Source organism: Manis javanica, chromosome X (assembly GCF_040802235.1).
Source record: "Manis javanica isolate MJ-LG chromosome X, MJ_LKY, whole genome shotgun sequence".
NCBI lineage: Eukaryota > Metazoa > Chordata > Mammalia > Pholidota > Manidae > Manis > Manis javanica.
This window is the reverse complement of record NC_133174.1, coordinates 95,908,677-95,928,701: the sequence shown is the minus strand read 5'-3', so window position 1 is coordinate 95,928,701 and position 20,025 is coordinate 95,908,677. Positions and strand designations below refer to the sequence as shown.

General features: G+C 34.6%; 1 protein-coding gene across 1 annotated transcript in view; it reads right to left on the bottom strand.

Moving 5' to 3' along the window:
- The window catches only part of IL1RAPL2 (interleukin 1 receptor accessory protein like 2), a 1,159,060-nt gene that overhangs the window by 253,360 nt on the left and 885,675 nt on the right, over positions 1–20,025 (bottom strand). The window lies entirely within an intron of this gene.

Genomic DNA, 20,025 nt, shown 5'->3' with positions numbered 1-20,025 from the left:
TATCACAGCACTATTTACAATAGCCAAGAAATGGAAGCAACCTAAGTGTCCATCAGTAGATGAATGGATAAAGATGTGGTTCATATACACAATGGAATATTATTCAGCCATAAAAAGAAAACAAATCCTACCATTTGCAGCAACATGGATGGAGCTAGAGGGTATTATGCTCAGTGAAATAAGCCAGGCGGAGAAAGACAAGTATCAAATGATTGCACTCATTTGTGGAGTGTAAGAACAAAGAAAAAAACTGAAGGAACAAAACAGCAGCAGACTCACAGAACCCAAGAATGGACTAACAGTTACCCAAGGGAAAGGGACTGGGGTGGATGGGTGGGAAGGGAAAAACAAGGGGGAAGAAAAGGGGGCATTACTATTAGCAGACATAATATAGGGGGAGGGCACAGGGAGGGCTGTACAACACAGAGAAGACAAGTAGTGATTCTACAGCATCTTACTATGCTGATGGACAGTGACTGTAATGGGGTACGTGGAGGGGACTTGATGATGGGGGGAGTTTAGTAACCATAATGTTCCTCATGTAACTGTAGATTAATGATACTAAAGGAAAAATTATTGTGGTAAATACTCAGATACTGTGAGGATTTTAGGCTCAATTAAAACTGCTATGTACTTTTCACTATCCAATATGGAGGCTGATTTTTCTTTTTTCTCTTATTTAGAAAACTGGAAATTCTTGTATAGCAAGACTGAAGAGAGTAAATATACTTTAAACATCACATAAAATACTTGCCTATTATTGATTGAAGTAGTCCTATTAATTCATTGGGACATATTTAAAAAACTGAATATTTGAAAACACCATCACATTACCTATGGGGAAGTGCAAATAGACTAAGCAATTAAAATGACTGTATTTTAAAAAATTCTGATCCTTTCATTATGGACTGCTAATCCTGAATTTCAGAGTTGGCTCTGATTTATGGACTTGAGAAGTAAATGATCCTGAATATTCCTAGAGAAGGAGAACATCATGGTGGAAAAGGTATGTTTTTCCATATTTCTGCTTTAACTATACTAATCATGAGATCTCAAGACTGCTATTATTTACATTTCTGTGCTTCTGTATAATTTAAATTGCTTGTACTGTTGGCAAATTACAAGCAAATGTGCAGTTATTGACCACAGACAGCAATTAATGAAAACAAAACCATTAACTACTAAAGAGGAGATCAAATGTTTAAGGCTGTTCCCGTACCAATGCCACAAGTAGATAAAAGAAGCCTTAAATCAGGTATTTGTTGTCATGTAGGGAAACATTTTAAAAGATGCTTATTAGCTAATTGAATTCATACTTTCTTGGAAAAAACCAACAACACTGATTTTGGTCAAAGTGGTTTGTGTGGGTTGATAGGACCTAAAACTTGTCAAGAATTTTAAATAGGTAGTTAGCCCTGGAAATCTAGACATTATTAAGCCTATTTCCTCAAAGGCAAAAAATGAATGGCATATTTATCACTGACCCTGGAACAAATGATTATGGGGCCCTTTCATGTAGCAATTCCTGTAAAAAAGATTTGGAGTTTAGCTGACCACAAGTTTAAAATACCGGCCAACAGTATGATGTGGCTGCTGAATAAGCTCTACAATCAATCTCAAGCTACATTTAGAATAATAATGATACCTTCCATGTGCACGCTGCTTTGCAGTGTGAAAAGTACTTTCATATAGATGATCTCATTTTACAGTGTCCAGATTCTAGGAAGTCAGGATCCTGTTCTCCATAAGAGTTAGGCCACATTTGGTATATGGTCTCATATTTTAAGAAGTAAACTGACATCCTTCACAAGGGTATATCCAGAAGAGGGCAGCCAAAATGGTGTAAAGTTCCTATAAGAAATTATAAAAAACTGGAGATATTTATCCTAAACAGGACAAGATGCTGGGGAAATCTGCTGCATTCAAATATTTGAAGGGCCTAATGGAAGAAAAACAGATCTACTCTGTTTTAGTGCAAGAGGGAGACTGTGGCTCAGAATAAAGAACTTTCTAGTGACTAGAATCATGTAATAATTGAATGGACTGCCTTGGGGAGGCAGTAAGTTTTCCACTGTCATAGAACTCCTTTCAGACAATCTTCTCTTAGGGATGCTCCCAGAGGTATTCCTACATTGCATAGGACTAGATGACTGTTGTGGGGACTGTCCGTGCTTAGCCATATCCATGTGTTACTCTACATTCTGTAGTGTCCCTTGAAATTAGGTTGGTTATGTAGTTGAACTCTGGACAATAAAATGCAATTTGAAGTAATGTATACTACATTCTGTTCTGGCACCTAAAAACACTTGTGATCCCTCTCTCCTTCCCTCCCTCTCTCCCGCTTGCTCTTACCCTCTGCCCTCTCCCCTCTATTCCCTAGATAAATGCAGGCGATCCAGCAGAAAGTTCTGAAAAGTTACTAGGGGATGGTGAAACCGCTAACATAGAAAGTCACCTGAACATAAAAATAGACTTGGTGCTGGCAAAAAGCAAACTTTTCTTATGTTAAGCCACTGTGATTTTGTGGTTATTATATTTGCTGGACTTACCAACCCATAATTATAAAACCTCTAAAGTTCCTTCCAATTTTAAGATTCTGTGACTCTTCATAGTATGAAATACAACCAGAAGGTTGTCTTCTAAAGTAAAATTGAACTTCAAAAATATACAAAAATCAATGGAAGCCTGCAGTGAGGGATGTTGCCAGCTATCTGGAGTTTGGTCATCTCAGAAATTCATTCACTTGTTTACTCATTCATTCATATATGCATATATACATACAACAAACACTCATAACCATCAGTCACTGTGCTAATTTTGGGGGAAGAAATGTTGAACAAAATATCCAAGAACCAGGTTCACAGTCTGGTAAGAGAGACAGACATATCAACAGATAAAGGTGTAATTAAAAGCTGTACATGGGACAGAAAAAATCATAAGATAGAGTAGGGATTTTTTAAAAAGCAGACATACTTTTTTCTTGAAATTATGGATAAGGGATCAGGAAAGGTATCATTAGCAGGTGGTGTTAACCATGAGCTGCTGCACAAGTAAAAGGGGAATTGTTTGGTGTAGTTGGAATAATGGGTGCAAGAAAAGGATAGTACTGGAGAAGTAGGTGGTAGCCAGAAATCAAGGTAAAAAATAATTGTTTTCTTTCCTAGGTAGGTAATGGAGAGGTATTAAAGTTATCTAATCAGGGCAGATAGATAAGATATACATTTTTACATTTACATTTTACTTGTTATAGTGATGAGAATTGACTGAAGGTGAGCAAGACTGGAGGTAAAGAGACCAGCTTGAACTGATTATAGTAATTGTCCCGTGAGAAATACGGGAATTTTATCTGAAGCTGTTTGACCAGTAATGCACAAGATTCTAAGTAGTGAGAATCCTAAGCATTGTTGGTATAACACACAAGGTGAGGTAGAGGGAGGAGTGAATTTTAAGCCTGAAGTTTCTGGATGGGAAGATCTCTGTTAGAACACTGCTCACAAACTGTCTTATAACTTTTTGTTATGGTAACAAACAGATAACACCCAACCTATCTACTTAACTAATCCTTAAGCATGCAGTATGGTATTAACTATATGGCAACTGCTGTACAGCAGATCTCTAGAACTTTTACACCTTGCATGACTGAAACTCTATACCCACTGTACAGCAACTCTCCATTTTCTTCTTCCCCAACCCTGACAACCGCTATCTACTTTTGGCTTTTAAGAGGTAGACTGCTTTAGGTTCCTCATATAAATGTCATCATGCAGTATTTGTCTTTCTGTGACTGGCTTATTTCACTTAGCATACAGTCCCCAAGCTTCATCCATACTGTGGCATATGACAGGATTCATATTCTTTTTATAAGGCTGAATGATATTCCACTGTATGTATATGCCCCATTTCACCCATCAGTGGATTTTTAAGGTTATCTTCATCACTTGGCTATTGTGAATAACGCTGCAATTAACATGGCAGTACAAATATTTCTTCAATATATATACTTATTCAATTCTTTTGGATTAATACTCAGAAGTGGGATTGCTGGATCAAATGGTAGTTCTAATTTTTTGAGGAACAGTCACACTGTTTCTCCTGGCAGCTACATCATTTTACACTGCTACCAACTGTGTATAAGAGTTTCAAGTTCTTCACATTCTCAACAGTACTTGATACTTTCTGGGTTTTTGTTTTTGTAGTTGTTGTTTTTCAATAATGCACATCCTAACAGGTATGAAATGATAGCCCACTGGGGTTTTAATTTGCATTTTCCTGATGATTAGTGATGTTGAACATCTTTTCATATCCCTGTTGACTACTTGTGTGTCTTCTTTGGAGAAATGTGTATTCAATTCTATTGCCAATCTTTAAAACTGGGTTATTTGTTTTTGTTGTTATTATATAGGAGCTCTGTTTATAGTTTGGATTTTAACCCTCATCAGAAATATGGTTTGCAAATATTTCTCCCAATCTATAGGTCGCCTCTTCACTTTATTAATTGTTTCCTTTACTGTGCAGAAACTTTTTAGTTTGTTGTGTCCCACATGTCTACTTTTGTTGCCTGTCCTTTGGTCCTTTGGTGTCATATCTAAGAAATTGTTGCCATGACTGATGTTATCAAGTTTTTTCCCCCATGTTTTCTTCTAGGGATTTATTAGTCTTAGGCCTTATGGATAAATCTTTAATCCACTTTGATTTGATTTTTGTGTAGGGAAAGAGTCTAATTTCAGTCTTTTACATGTGGCTATCCAGTTTTCCCAACACATTTGTTGAAGAGACTATCTTTTCCCCATTAAGAGGTCTGGACTCCTTTTTGGAAGATCATTTGACCATATATGTTTGGGCTTTTTTCTGGATTCTCTATTCTGTTCCACTGATCTATATGTATATTCTTATGATAATACAATGCTGTTTTGACTGATTACTATATCTTTGTAATATGTTTTGAAGTCAGAAAGTGTGAGGCCTCAGCCTCTTGTATCTCAAGATTGTTTTGGCTGTTTGGGGTCCTTTATAATTCCATATGAATTTTATTTTTATTTATATCTATTTATGTGAAAAATGGTATGGGAATTTTGATAGGGATTTCATTGAATCTATAGATCACCTTGGGTAATAAGGACATTTTAGCAATATTAAGTCTTCCTATCCATGAACATGGATGTCTTTCCATTTATTTATATCTTCTTTAATTTCTTTCAGCAATATTTTGTAGTTTTCAGTGTACAAGTCTTTCACCTCTTTAGTTAAGTTTAGTCCTAAGTATTTTATTCTTTTTAATGCTACTTTAAGTGGGACTGTTTTCTTAATTTCCTTTTTGGAGTGCTCCTTGTTAGTATATAAAAATGCACCTGAGTCTATTTCTGTTTTGTTTATATTCCACATGTAAGTGAAATCATAAGGTATTTGTCTTTTTCTGCCTGACTTATCACTATGCTGTATACTTGAAACCAATGTAATATTGTATATCAACCATACTTCAAAAAAATTTCAACTGATTTCATATGTTGATTTACATCCTACAACTTTACTGGAACAGTTTATCAGTAAATTGTTTCTGTGTGTGTGGAATCTTTAGGGTTTTCTACATATAATGTAATGTCATCTATGAACAGAGACATTTTTATTTCTTCCTTTCTGATTTGTATGCCTTTAATTTCTTTTTCTTGCCTAATTTCTCTAACTAGGACTTCCATTCTTATATTGAATAGAAATGAGTGTGGGCATCCTTGCTTTGTTCCTGATCTTAGAGGAAAAGCTTTCAGTTTTTCACTATTGAGTGTAATGTTAGCTATGGGCTTTACATGCACAGCCATTATTATGTTGAGGTAATTTACTTCTATTCCTATTTTTTCAATGTTTTTATTGTGAAACAGTGTTGGATTTTACCAAATATATTTTCTTCATCTAATGACATGATCACGTGATGTTTATCCTTTGTCCTGTTAATATGGTATATCACACTGATTGATTCCTATATGTTGAACCATCATTTCATCCCAGGGATAAATCTCACTAGGTCATTTTAATGTGCTCTTGAATTCAGTTTGCTAGTATTTTTTTGAGGATTCTTACATCTATATTTATCAGGCATTCTGGCCTGCAGTTTTGTTTTCTTGTAGTGTCATTGTCAAGCTTTGGTGTCCAGTTATGGTAGTTTCATAAAATGAGTTTGAAAGTATCCCTTCTTGTTCAAATTTTTGGAAGAGCTTGAAATTATTGGCATTAGTTTTTCTTTAAATTTTTGATAGAATTCTCCAGCGAATACACTTACTCCTGGGCTTTTCTTTGCTGGGAGGTTTTGGTTAATGCTTTAATCTTCTTATTAATTATACATCTGTTCAGATTTTCTATTTCTTTATGATTCAGTCTTGGTAGGTTGTATGTTTCTAGGAATTCATCCAATTTTTCTAGGTTATCCAATATATTAGTGTACAATTGTCCATAGTAGCCTCTTATACTCACTTTAATTTCTGTGGAATCAGCTGTAATATCTTCTCTATAGTTTCTGATTTTACTTGAGTGTCTCTTTTTTCCTTAATCTAGATAAAGTTTGTCAATTTTGTTGCTTTTTAAAAAAACAGTTTTGTTTAATTTTTTCTATTTCTCTATTTCATTAATTTCCCCTCTAATCTTTGTGTCCTGCTAACTTTGGGCTTAGTTTGTTCTTTTTCTAGTTCTTTGAGGTGTAAAGTTAGGTTTTTTAATTTAAAATTTTTCTTCTTTTTAATGTAGGTGTTTTTCACCATAAACTTCCCTCAGTACTGCTTTAGCTGTGTTCTTTAAGTTTTGTTATGTTGTGTTTTAATTTTTACCTCAAGATACTTTCAAACTATCCTTTTGATTTCTTCTTTGATCCATTGGTTGTTCAGGAGTGTGTTATTTAATTTCCAAATATTCATGAATTTTCCAGTTTTCCTTTGGCTGTTTGTTTCTAATTTCACTCCATTATGGTTGGAAAAGATATTTGGTATGATTTCAATCTTCCTAAATTTGTTAAGACTTGTTTTGTGACCAAGCATGTGATATATCCTGGTAAATATTCCATGTGTGCTTCAGAAGAATGTATATTCTGCCAATGTTGGGTGGAATATTCTGTAAGTATCTGTTAGGTGCTTTACTCAACAGCACTGTTCAAATACTCTATTTCTTTATTGGTATTCTGTCTGGACATTCTATCCATTATTGAAAGTGAGGTATTGAAGTCCCCTACTATTATGTGTTGCTGTCCACTTCTCCCTTTAGTTCTGTCAAGGGTTGCTTTATATATTTGGGTACTCTGATGTTGGGTACATATATATTTACAATTTTTATATCCTCCTGGTGAATTGAACCTTTTATCACTATATTATGTCTTTGACAGTCTATTTTGTCTGATATACATATAGACATCCATACTCTGTTTTGGTTAGCATTCGCATGAAACATGTTTTTTCATCTTTCTACTTTTTGGCTATGAGTGTCCTTACATCTAAAATGAGTCTTCTGTAGACAGCATATAGGTGTCTTTTTTTCTTTTTTAAAAAGAATTTATTCAGCCATTCTATCTTTTGACTGGAGAACTTAATCCATTTTTATTTAAAGTAATTATGACAGGGCAGTACCTATTATTGACATTTAGTTAATTGTTGCCTCTCTGTCTTGCAGCTTTTTCACCATCTTTGCTTTTGCTTTTGCCTTCCTTTATTTTCTAAAAAATTTTTGTAGTGACATGTTTCGATTTCATTCTCATCTTTTGTGTATTTACTACAGGTATTGGTTACCATGGGACTGACATAAAACATCTTGTAGTTATAACAATCCATTTTAGTTGATAATAACTTGAATTTCACACAAAAACTACTGTTGTACTTCCCTCCACCACAAACTTTGTGCTATTGATGTCACAAATTACATCTTTTTATATTGTGTTCCATTAGCACATCTTAGTCATATTTATTTTATACTTTTGTCTTTTAAGTTCTATACCATAATTAAAAGTGATTTCTGCACCACTATAGTAGTATTACAGTATCCTGTATTTGTCGAATAGTTACCTTTACCAAAAAACTTTATACCATATATTTTCATGTAGCTGCATAGTGTCCTTTCATTTCAACTTGGAGGACTCCCTTTAGCATTTTTTGTAAGGCAGGTCTAATGGTAATGAACTCTTTCACCTTTTGTTTGTCTGTGGAAGTCTATTTCTCCTTCATTTTTTAAGAGATCAAGTTTTGCCAGCTCTAGTATCCTTGGTTGGTAGGTTATTTTTTCTTCAGCACTTTGAATATAGCACTAACCCGAGAAACTCACTTATTGTCTCATGGGGGTTTCCCTGTATGTGATGAGTTACTTTTCTCTTGCTGATTTCAAAACTCTTTGTCTTTGACTTTTGACAATTTGCTTATAGTGTGCTTTGTTGTGGACTTATCTGGGTTCATCCTAGTTGGAATCTTTTGGGTTTTTTGAATTTGGATGTCCACTACCTTCCCCAGATTTGGGAAGTTTTCTCCCATTATTTTTTCAAATAAGCTTTCTAACACCCTTTTTTTTTCCTTCTTCCCTTTCTGAGACTCCCATAATTCCTACATTGGTCCACTTGTTAGTGTCCCATTAGTCTCAAGCTTTCTTCACTCTTTTTCATTCTTTTTTGTTTTGCTCCTTTGACTGGATAATTTCAAATGACCTGTCATGAGTTTACTGATTCTTTCTTCGTGTTGATCAAGTCTTCTATGGATCTTCTCTAGTGAATTTTTCAGTTCAATTACTGGGTTCTTCAGCTCCAAAATTTCAGGTTTTTATAAAAATTTTCTATCTCTTTGCACATATTTTCACTTAGTTCACACACTGTTTACCTGAGTTCATTAAACAGCTTCATAGTGGTTATTTTTAAATTATTTAACAGGTAATTCACATTGCACCGTTTCTTTAGGATCTGTTTTTGGAGATTTATTTTGTTCTTTTGATTGGGTCATGTTTTCCTACATTTTGTGTACCCTGAAATGTTGTGTTGTTATCCATGCAATTTAAAACACAGCCACATCTTCCATTTTTTACAGAAAAATTTCATACAGGGAAATATCTTCAGTAATCAGCCTGGATATAAATTTTGGTGGCCTTTCAGAACTTTTCTCGGGGTGCATCTTCTCTAGGCTATGTAATTTTCCAATTACAGATGCTTGCTGATTTCTTTTTCAGGAGCTTGTAGTACTTTTTCCATCTGGTTTCTGTCTGTAATATGTAGATTCTCTTGTACCACCTTAATCTGCTGAGATCACTTTTATTTTCTGTGGTCCCCAAGGTATCTCAGGTATGCTGGTTCCCCATCAGCACTCCAATATAGGAAAGACAGAAAGTAGTCGATTTCACAGTCCTACAAAAAGTTGAAATGGTGGATGTATATTCCACTCTTCTCCTTCCCTCCCAAGGGAGAAGCTGCAAGTTGGGATTTTCCTTAATGTCAAGCTGTGCCAACTTTGGGGAAGAATTGACATGGTTGAAATACATTTTTTAAATCCTTTCAATGCAAGTGTTCTTGGCTTTGAGCTTACCTTGGGTACTGTGACTTCCCATCTATTCCTGGAGTTCTTATAAAGGGTTTTTGATTACTCTTGTTTAGTGGGTGTTTCTGTAAGGGACAAGGTCTGGAGATTCCTCCTTTACCACCTAACTTATGTCACCTCTTATCTTGTATTATTTGTTTATCTCATTTACCTCAGCTGAATTCTAGTCAGTGTAAGAGCCATATCTGCATCTTAGACATCTGTTTGCCTCTATAGGCCCTTATACACAGTAGATGTTCAATACATATTTTAGTGACTGGATGAAATCTATCACCAACCCTAGTTGAGAATGAGAGTCCCTTCTTTTTTTAAAGCTTTCATTAATTAAGAATAGACACTCTTCGTTACCAAATAAACCAAAGCAGGCACTTCTCTCTTCTTTAATCAAGGCCTGCATTAAGACCTGCACTCATCCTCTTTCCCACTAAAAACAATTAAAGAAGCAGTTGTAGAAAGATCAGGAAGAGAGCTTGAGAAAAAGAAAGAAGACAAATAGGCTGAGAACTAGGAAAGCAAACAAGAAATGCTGAAGAAAGAGGAAGTGTCCATCACACACTGAATATCTATTGTGTGCCAGACAAGGTACGAGCAAACAATTTGTTCAGTGGTGCCTAAATGTAAAATGATCCTGAGAAAGAAGAGGCAATAGAGAATTAGGTAATTATAAGATGACAGTTGGTTAGCCAGCTGAGAGATGTGCTTCCACAGAATGGTGGGGTTGAAGTCAGGTTTCAGTAAGGTAAGAAGTGAATGAGACATAGTAAAACAAATGGTCTCTGTATACTTTTTCAAGCCATTGAGTTTGAGTATATTTATTATGGGACAGAATTTGAAAATTCAGTTGAAAGAAGGGGTATTGATGGTTACCAAAACATATGGAAGTGAGTGGAATCAAGAACAGAGGTAGATTAATTTAAATTTGGAAAGAGATAATGTCACCTCTTCTTTCTAGACCAGAGGAAAGAGGAAGAGAAAGAATACATGGACATTCTGAAATAGAGGGGAAGGAAATTGAGGCATTTTACATTGGATTATCTTGGTGTGTTTCTTCAGTGACTTTGGGTGTGACATTGGTATTCAGATCTGTAGAATGAAGTAAGTTCCACTAAATTTCCTTCTGAGAATAAAGACCAGTAGGATAGACTTGGAATGTTGATAAGAGTAGATTAAATACAATAAAACAATCCATTTGAAGAAGACACCTGGAAGATGATTAATAGGAATTTTCATTGACATATGCAGACATACTAGACGTCAAATAGAAGGCTTAAAAGAAACACTAGCCTAGTGGACTAACTGAACCATGGACTTGCCTTTGATAATTGAGAAACTCCATTGTTTCTGACCTATTTCTATATATTACACAAAGGCAGGGTTTCCCTCTCATTTTCCCCAAATTTTAATCTGTGTCCACTGCTATTGCCAGCATTTTTTCTTTTTTATATGTCTTTTTATAAAAAAATTCTTTGCACATCAGAATTTCTGCCAGCTCTTAAACCTTTTTTGGTGATGCATTTTCTCTAGGCTATATAATTTCCCAATTGGAGAGTTTTGCTGATTTCTTTTTCAGGAGCTTGTAGTACTTTCTCCCTCTGGCTTGTCTGCAATACTGCAGGTTCTCTTTCGCACTGCCTCAAGCTGTTGGGATCTGTTTTGTTTTCTGTGGCCCCCAAAAAGAATGTAAAAACAACTAAAATTCCAGTAATCAGCACATAGAACCAAAGAATAAATGCAAGCACAGAATAACAATCTGCGAAGTTCAAGGGCTACTAGTTTGATATACTAAGTGGTCACTCATGATAGCATCCATTATTAGGTTAATAAGCTAATTACTGCAGCAAAATAGAAGTGAGTAGATAGATCAGCCCTGCTCTACACTGCTACATATAAAATAGAAGAGTCAACAGTTATCCTGAGCTGTCTAATAATGGTCAGGCTAAAAATCATTTATTCAGTACTGATACAGCTGATTCCTCACTAGTACATTCAGTTAAAACTGCTTGTGGATGTCACAAAGAACTATAATGCTCACACATGTCAATGGTTAATAATGGCTCATCATCCTATTTTACAGAAATATCAAAGATGTTAATTAAATGGTGCCTGGAGAAAAGCTCTGAGTTCTTTGGGGAAGTATATCACATAAATATGAGATATCATTAAAATTAACTGTTCCCCTTCAGAAATTCTCTTATCTAGAATTAGCATGATTCTCTTCCTTTCTAAAGCACTTTCATTTTCTCATAATTGAGGTAAGAGGTTTTTTAAACTTGGCTTTGACCTTTAATGCAGGGTCTCGCTCTACATGTTCACATTCTTTTTGTTCTTTTGCTGACTCCTCATCACAATCAGCCTTGAGACACATCATGTTTATCATCTCACCAAGTTAAAATCGTATCAAATAGCTTAGCTATAAATGGAAAATCATCATTATAGCAAAGGGTGGGCTCTCAATACATTTGCAGTTAAAGAAATTAAGCTGATATAGATTTCAGTGGAATAGAGCTCCTGTTCTTGGAAAACATCTAAAGCATATGCAAAATTTCAATATACAGAAGGTCTTGGGTTGATACTGTATTTGTAAACAAAACCAAAGTGTATTTTTGGACATAATAAATGACCTATTGATTCAATTTTCAAAATTCAGATATTGGCAAAGACTAGACTTTCTATCAGTAGTGGTCTCAGGCCACGTTTGACCTCTACTCTTTTTGATGGAGCTCCCTTTCTTACCCAAGGGGTCTTAAACTGCTCCTAATTGCCATGTGTGTCCTCCTCTGCTTTACCTTAAGCCCCGGTTCTTTCCAACTTTCTTTTTCAGGGACTATGCCCACAGACAATACCTTTCTCTTGTGAGAAAATCAAGCGTCAACACTTACATGTCTAATGCCATACCTTTGATCATCTTTCAGTATCCATTTGTTGCCTGATTTCTGATGGCTTTTCAGCCTTTGACTTTCCAACCTTGCTAGAAACCAAAGACTGATGTGTTCTCTGACCTGAACTATTTGCTCACCACTTTGCTGGAGCCTCTGCAAGATCTAAGCTTCCAGAGTTCAGGTTGCTACCCTGACTCTAGACTATCAGCTTCGCCTTCACAAACCTCTGAGTTATTCCTCCAAATCTCTTGCTTGGCCCTTATTTTGTGTTGATTTCTGATCTATAATTTCCTACTGTAACAGTACAGGAAATACTCAGGGTAGAGGTTAGAAGGAAAGGGGGAAGATTTCTGGTGTTCTCTAAATCACAGCAACACATGTGTCTACTAACAGGACCAGATATTTATGAGCCAGTCCTCATATTGCTAATCAATCTCTAGAAAATTATTTCTAAAGGAGCAAGAGGTATTCCAAAATTTAAGCCATATCTATACTGTAAAATATAGAGAATAATTAAGGGAATTATATAAATGATGCAAGGCCAACCACCCACATCAATCATTAGGACATTTAAAAGTAGTTTATGAATCAACCAGATGATATTTCCCTTAATTTTCTACAAGTTTGCCTATAACATAAAATCTAGTTTTATTTATATAAAATAAAATATTTGAGTTTGAAAGGGTACCTAATTTATTCTGGTTTTTGCCAATTCATGTTGGGTGTTTAGACACAGTCAAAATATGAAGCTTTATTTTTCACTTTTCAGATATTTAAAAAGCATCCACTACTCACTGATTAAAAAAAAGGATAGAAGATAGACCCACTGAAAAGTACTATAAAGCTACTACTGATATCAACAATGACAAAACATGCTGTTGGGGAATAGTGTCCTCAGTTGACACATATTCCTAAAAAATTCCAAATGCAGATATTTTCCTAATTTATTTTTTAGTTTCTAATTTATCTTTCCTGTCCTTGAATGACAAAGATGAATTTTTGATAACTGCTCAGATACTGGAATATATGCAGCTCTCTGGCCATTTAAGTGTACATCACTCCAGAAAACTTTTCTATACTGCTCTGTGCTACATAGACTGTTTTCAGGTACATCTGCAGCTTCCAAATTAGTCTTTCATTTGAAAAAGTATTTTGGCCTGAATTACAAAGGTCAAAAAGTCAAAATAATGCTCTCTTATTCATTTTTCTTTTCTCACTGAATCAAATCACACTGGATTTGATTAACTTATTCATATAGGATCAAGCACCTTCTGTCCAAACATTAATTTCAAAACAAGGAACAGTAAGCCCACAGTGTAACAAGACTGAATAAACAACAGTACCAACTTTAATTGGCATTATGGTCCGTAACTCAAGAATGTCAACTTACGCCTCACTACTTATAAACTGCTGACTAGTTTAGGTAAGTTATATGAGATCTCTGAGCCAAATTTCCTCATTTAAAAAAAAGGGGCCATACACATTTCTTCCAAGAAGACACAAATGACAAATAAGCACACAATATGTTCAACATCATTAGCCATCAGAGAATGCAAATCAAAACCACTACATACCCATTAGGATAATGATTACCAAAAACATGGAAAATAACAAGTGTTGGTGAGGATGTGAGGAGATTGGAATGCTTGTACATTTCTGCTGAGAATGCAAAATGGTGTAGCTGCTTTGGAAAAAAAATCTGGAAGTTCCTCAAAAGGTCAAATACAGAGTGACCAAATGACCCAACAAATCTACCCTGAGGTACATACACAAAAGAAGTGACAATATATGCCCACACAAAAATTTGTACACTGATGTCTATAACAGCATTATTTACAAAAGTCAAATAGTGAAAACAACCAAAATGTCCTTCAACTGATAATTGGATAAAATGGTATATTCATACATTGGAATATTATTTAGCAATAAAAAGGGATGAGGTACTGATACAAGCTACAATGTGTTTGAGCCTTGGGAACAATATGCTAAGTGTATGAAGCCAATCACAAAAGACTGCATGTTGTATGCTTCAATTCATATTAAATGTCCAGAATAGGCAAATCTGTAGATAAAGAAATTTAAATTAGTGGTTGCCTGGGGCTAGAGGTGGGAGTAAAGAAGAGGGACTGAGAAGTGACTTTAATGGAAATAGAGTTTATTTAGAATGTTGAAATGTTCTGAAATTGATTATAGTGACGGTTGCACAACACTGTGAAACCACTGAAATATATAAGTGGGTCAACTGTAATGGAATATCAATAATATCATTATTTTTATATGTTATTATATCATCATATCAATACCATTATTAAAATGGTCTTAAAAGTAGGACATATACGCAGGGGGGCCATCAGGTGAGAAATTTGGGATCAACAGAGGTGAGGCTTAGAACCTCACCCCCCTGTTTTGAGAGAAATCTTCTGCATCCGTGGATGTTTTGTTGCCCTTGTCTAGCTTGGATTAATACTTAGTCTATAAGCACACACCTGATCATCTACATTTGCCCTCTTACAGCACTAAACTATGTTTTCTACCTTTATCTTGCATTTACCTACCACTTCAGCATTTTATTTAAAAAAATAATAATAATAATAAGGGAGAAATGTGGGATTCACATATAAATCAAGTATAAAAATCAAACGAATAATCATAATTGACCTGATTGTTTATAGTTCATGATGCGTGATCAAAACCGAAAGTTTCTGTGATGACTGCCCTTGGACTGTTCACCATGTAAGAACTTATTCACTATGTAAGAACTTGTTCACCATGTAAGAACTTGTTCGTTATGCTTCAGAAGATTGGAGACTGTTGAGAATTAGGCTTGGGGTGGATTAATGATTGTGCATTGAGTCCCCTATACAGAATTTTATTGTTGTTAACAACCGTATGATCAATAAATATGAGAGATGCCCTCTCAAAAATAAATAAATAAATAAATAAAGTAGGACATATAGTTGGATCTATCTCAAAGTTATTGGGAGGATTAAATGAAGTAATCCATATAAAGTATATAAAGTACTTAACAGCATCTAGTACCTGGTAAGCATCAATAAATGATAGCTCTACCACCAATATAAATAATACTACTGACAATTATTATTATTATTGATAATGGTAGTGTTATTAAATAATACAAGTATTATTATTATAACAATAACAATAACTATTCTGTTAGTAGTAGAGCTATTATTAAATAATACTAAATATAATAATAATCACTGGTAGAGCTACTATTAAATTATACTGAATATTGTTATAACAATAACTATTAGTAGTAGTAATGCTATTGTTAAATAACAACTATTATTTTATATATAATTATAAACATATCACATAGTTATTATTATGATTTAAATGTTCCTATTAGACTGATTGTTTTTTGGGGCATATAATTTGGGCCTAGGTAATTTACCATGGTCAGTATGGTATAATAAAAATAATACAAACTTTGGAGTCAGGCAAGTCTGATCAAAATCCCATTTTAGCCAGTAACTAAATATGTAGTCTAAGGAAAGTTATTTAATCTGTTTCAGGTTGAGTTTCTTCATCTGCAAAATGGTTCAACAATACCAACTACAATACTAAGACTGTATGTACAAATGCCCATTGCAGTGCCTAGTACATGGTAAGTTTTCAAGTAATTTTATTTCCACATGTGTAAAATCATGGTATTGGCATTAAGGAACATGTGATAAAACACCTTAAAGCTTATATTACTATTCCAATGAGAAATAAACTTCAGCAATGCCCCAAAACAGCAATATATGCACAGAGGTCTGGTCAACAATCATGTTATCCCTAAGATATTCATAAACAACTTGTTACATTACAGATCTTTAGTAAACTGTTAGCTCTTTTCTTTTCAGTCTTAAAAGTCTCAAAACAAGTACCACTAAGTTATAGAACCTTAGACAAAATAAATCAGTGTAAGTCTCAAGGATTAATATGTTAGTTAACTTTTAGGGAAAAGGCTTGGCCCAGATTTTCTAAAGTTGTAAATAATGGACATGTTGTACTGTCTGGGCAATAGAACAGTTTGTAGATTGGGGTAGTCCATGCTCACCTCATGCGTGTTATTCTTCATGAAAAAGATCTTCTGGAAACCACTTAGTAACCCTAGAATGTCTCTACAAGGGAGAGTGAATGCTGCCATAAACCAGCTCCAATTATGTGTGCCAAGAAAGCTGAGTGAACTCATAATACCCTTCTCCCTCTCCAAAGTCTTCATGTATTCAAGATTAAATGAAGGTCTTCAAGGAGTTATTTAAAGTTAAAAGGGTAGGAGTATACAAAAACAAAGAATTTTTTAAAATACCTTGTTTGCACAATCATACACACAATACATGTACAGTTATATCTTGAACTAATGAAATGATCACGTATTGTTATTTGTATTGATGGCAATTCCAACTTGATATTTTAGCTCAATTGGTGGGCAACTTGCTTTAGACAGCTTGTTTTCTGACAATTTTAGAAAGAGCTAACTAGTTTAACTAAGCTAAAGAGACTCAAGAGTATCATAAGTTTCCACTTGTAATATTTGCTATATTGAAGCAAATGGTAAACAATTTATTATTTCAAAAGTTTACCTCTTTGGTAATTTTTAACTATTTTCAAATTAATCATGTACTTGGGTTAAGATTACAGAGATATGTTATTATATTGAGTGAAAGAGAGTACAGAACTGTTAATTTATAAGGTCTTCTCACAGAAAAGTCACTCTCCCTTTTCCTATCTGCTTTGGCAGTTGTCACATTGCATTGTACTTCTGCTTCTATAGCTGTCTTCCCCACTAGACTGAGAACAGAATACCGGAAGACCAAAGACCTAATTTTATTCACCTCTACATCCCCAGGATCTAACAGTGTTTGGCATCTGCTAAGAACTCAAAACATGTTTTTAGGTAAATAAACTTTAAAAAAGATAATTTGGTTGAACAGCTAATTTCCTAATTTGGGGTTCTGTTAATTATTTATTTTTGCCTTATAGTCCTGACTGTCTCTGATATGCCGGTAAAATTGATTTCTGACAAAGATTAATACTCCTTATACACATGGAATAAGTTTGACCAAGCAGCATGTCACATAGTCATGAAATATGAATTTAAATGGACTGTAAAATTAAAATAAATTCTGAGTGAGAAGAGAAGAGAAATAAGGAAAATCTTTCATACTGGATTCAGATTCATCTAGAAGATAAACTACCTGGCTTTTTGAAACAGCTGAGGTATTCAGTTAGCTTGGACTGTTCCACCAGTCTCAGCTTTTCTGATATGCTTTAGGCCCCAAGCCTTTCTTTTTGACTTTTTGACACTAAAAGAGAAAGTAAGTGGTGTTTAAATTTATTTTCTGCATAACACTGACTGGTTTACTTTATATCTTAGGAAACTTCTAAGGAAATATTTATCATCAATGAGAAGAATAGGGCACATTTCCAAATTCATCCTTAGTTGAAATTAGATGTAGGATCTCAAATCTTTTCATCCATATCTGCTCATGGTTTTTTCAAAGCTTCTAGGAATGTTACAGTTTATAGAACATGTGTTTGGGTTCTATAAACAAAGCAATGCCCAAAGAAGGGTCTACCTAGAATCAATACACTTTAAGTGGGGCACATGTCGCTATGATGTTTCAATACTTTGGTATTAAAGTATAATGTAAATTAATATACTGTGATGCAGTGTTTTATTTCTTAGAAAAATTAATGAAAAAATATTTTTCAACTGCCAAAAAAGATAATTGTCCCTTGTATGGTAAAATCTTATTTATCAAATTTAAAGCTAAATTTATCTTCAAAAAGAGAAAATAAATGCAAGATAACATGACTAAATTGGATTTGTACATTGTTTTTTCTTTATATTTCATACATTACCACAGGCAGCTTTAGCTGAATAAGCTTGCTTTGTGAAAGCAATAGTTTTCATGTTATTTTGTTAAAAATGTGTTTATCTGCAAATTAAAACCACAATGAGATATCAACTCACACCAATAAGGATGGCCAGCATCAAAAAGACTAAGAACAACAAATGCTGGCGAGGTTGTGGAGAAAGGGGAATCCTCCTACACTGCTGGTGGGAATGTAAGCTAGTTCAACCATTGTGGATAGCAAGATGGAAGTTCCTCAAAAAACTAAAAATAGAAATACCATTTGACCCCGGAATCCCACTCCTTGGAATATACCCAAAGAATACAACTTCTCAGATTCAAAAAGACACGTGCACCCCTATGTTTACTGTAGCACTTTTTACCATAGCTAAGATATGGAAGCAACCTAAGTGTCCATCTGTAGGTGAATGGATAAAGAAGATGTGGTACATATATACAATGGAATACTATTCAGCCATAAGAAAGAAACAAATCCTACCATTTGCAACAACATGGATGGAGCTGGAGGACATTATGCTCAGGGAAATAAGCCAGGCAGAGAAAGACAAGTGCCAAATGATTTCCCTCATTTGTGGAGTATAACAATGAAGCAAAACTGAAGGGACAAAATGTCAGCAGACTCACAGACCCCAAGAATGAACTAGTGGTTACCAAAGGGGAGGGGTATGGGAGGGTGGGTAGGGAGGGAGGAAGAAGGGGCCTGAGGGGTATTATGTTTAGTATACATGGTGTGGGGGATCATGGGGAGAACAGTGTATCACAGAGAAGGAACATAGTGGATCTCTGGCAACTTGCTGCACTGATGGACAGTGACTGCATTGGGGTGTGGGTGGAGACTTGATAATATGGGTAAATGAAGTAACCAGATTGTTTTTTCATGTGAAATCTTCATAAGAGTGTATATCAATCATACCTTATTAAAAACTAAACAAACAAATAAATAAATAATGCATTTATCATCTCAAAATATATGGTTAGTTGGTTAAGATTAATATTCTTTCAGCATTAACAATGTGAACACAACTTAACAACAACCAAACTGTCATCACTATATCAGTGAAAAGTATGTTAATTTCTAGAACCTTGTGGATGACTAATGGATTACACTATAGGAGAGAGAAAGTCAAGATGTTTGTTTTTCTCTAGAGACACAACAAAATATCTGTACTGATGCCAACTCCATGCACTAAAAAGAATTCACTTGCACTGAAAATTTTCATTTACTGGATTGCCTTTGTAAATATGTAGAACTGAAAACTGAGTATAACTATCAACAAACACATAAATTATTATTCCAGGCCATATTTTCTAAAACTACCTTAAAGCAGATACTCCAGTTTAGTTTCCACAGTATTTCTCATTCTGCACAAAATGCCTACATGGAATTCTTATCCATGTGAAAAATAGAATTCACAATGCTCTAGATAAAATTAATGTTTGTTCTAGGTACCTACTGTTGTTTAATAAACTACACCTTACAGTGGCTAATGACAACCATTTGATTTTGTTCATGACTTTTTGCATCAGAATTTAAGAATAGTTCAGCTCAATGGTTTGTCTCCAAACTATATGGCATAAGCCACAGCAGCTGGGGCTGAAGGATCCACTTCCAGCATGACTTCTTCATTTACACGTCTATTAGCTTGGTGCTCACTGGACTCTCTTTCTTCAAATGGTATCTTTTTCTCTAAGTGGCTTGAGCTTCTCACAGCATGGTAG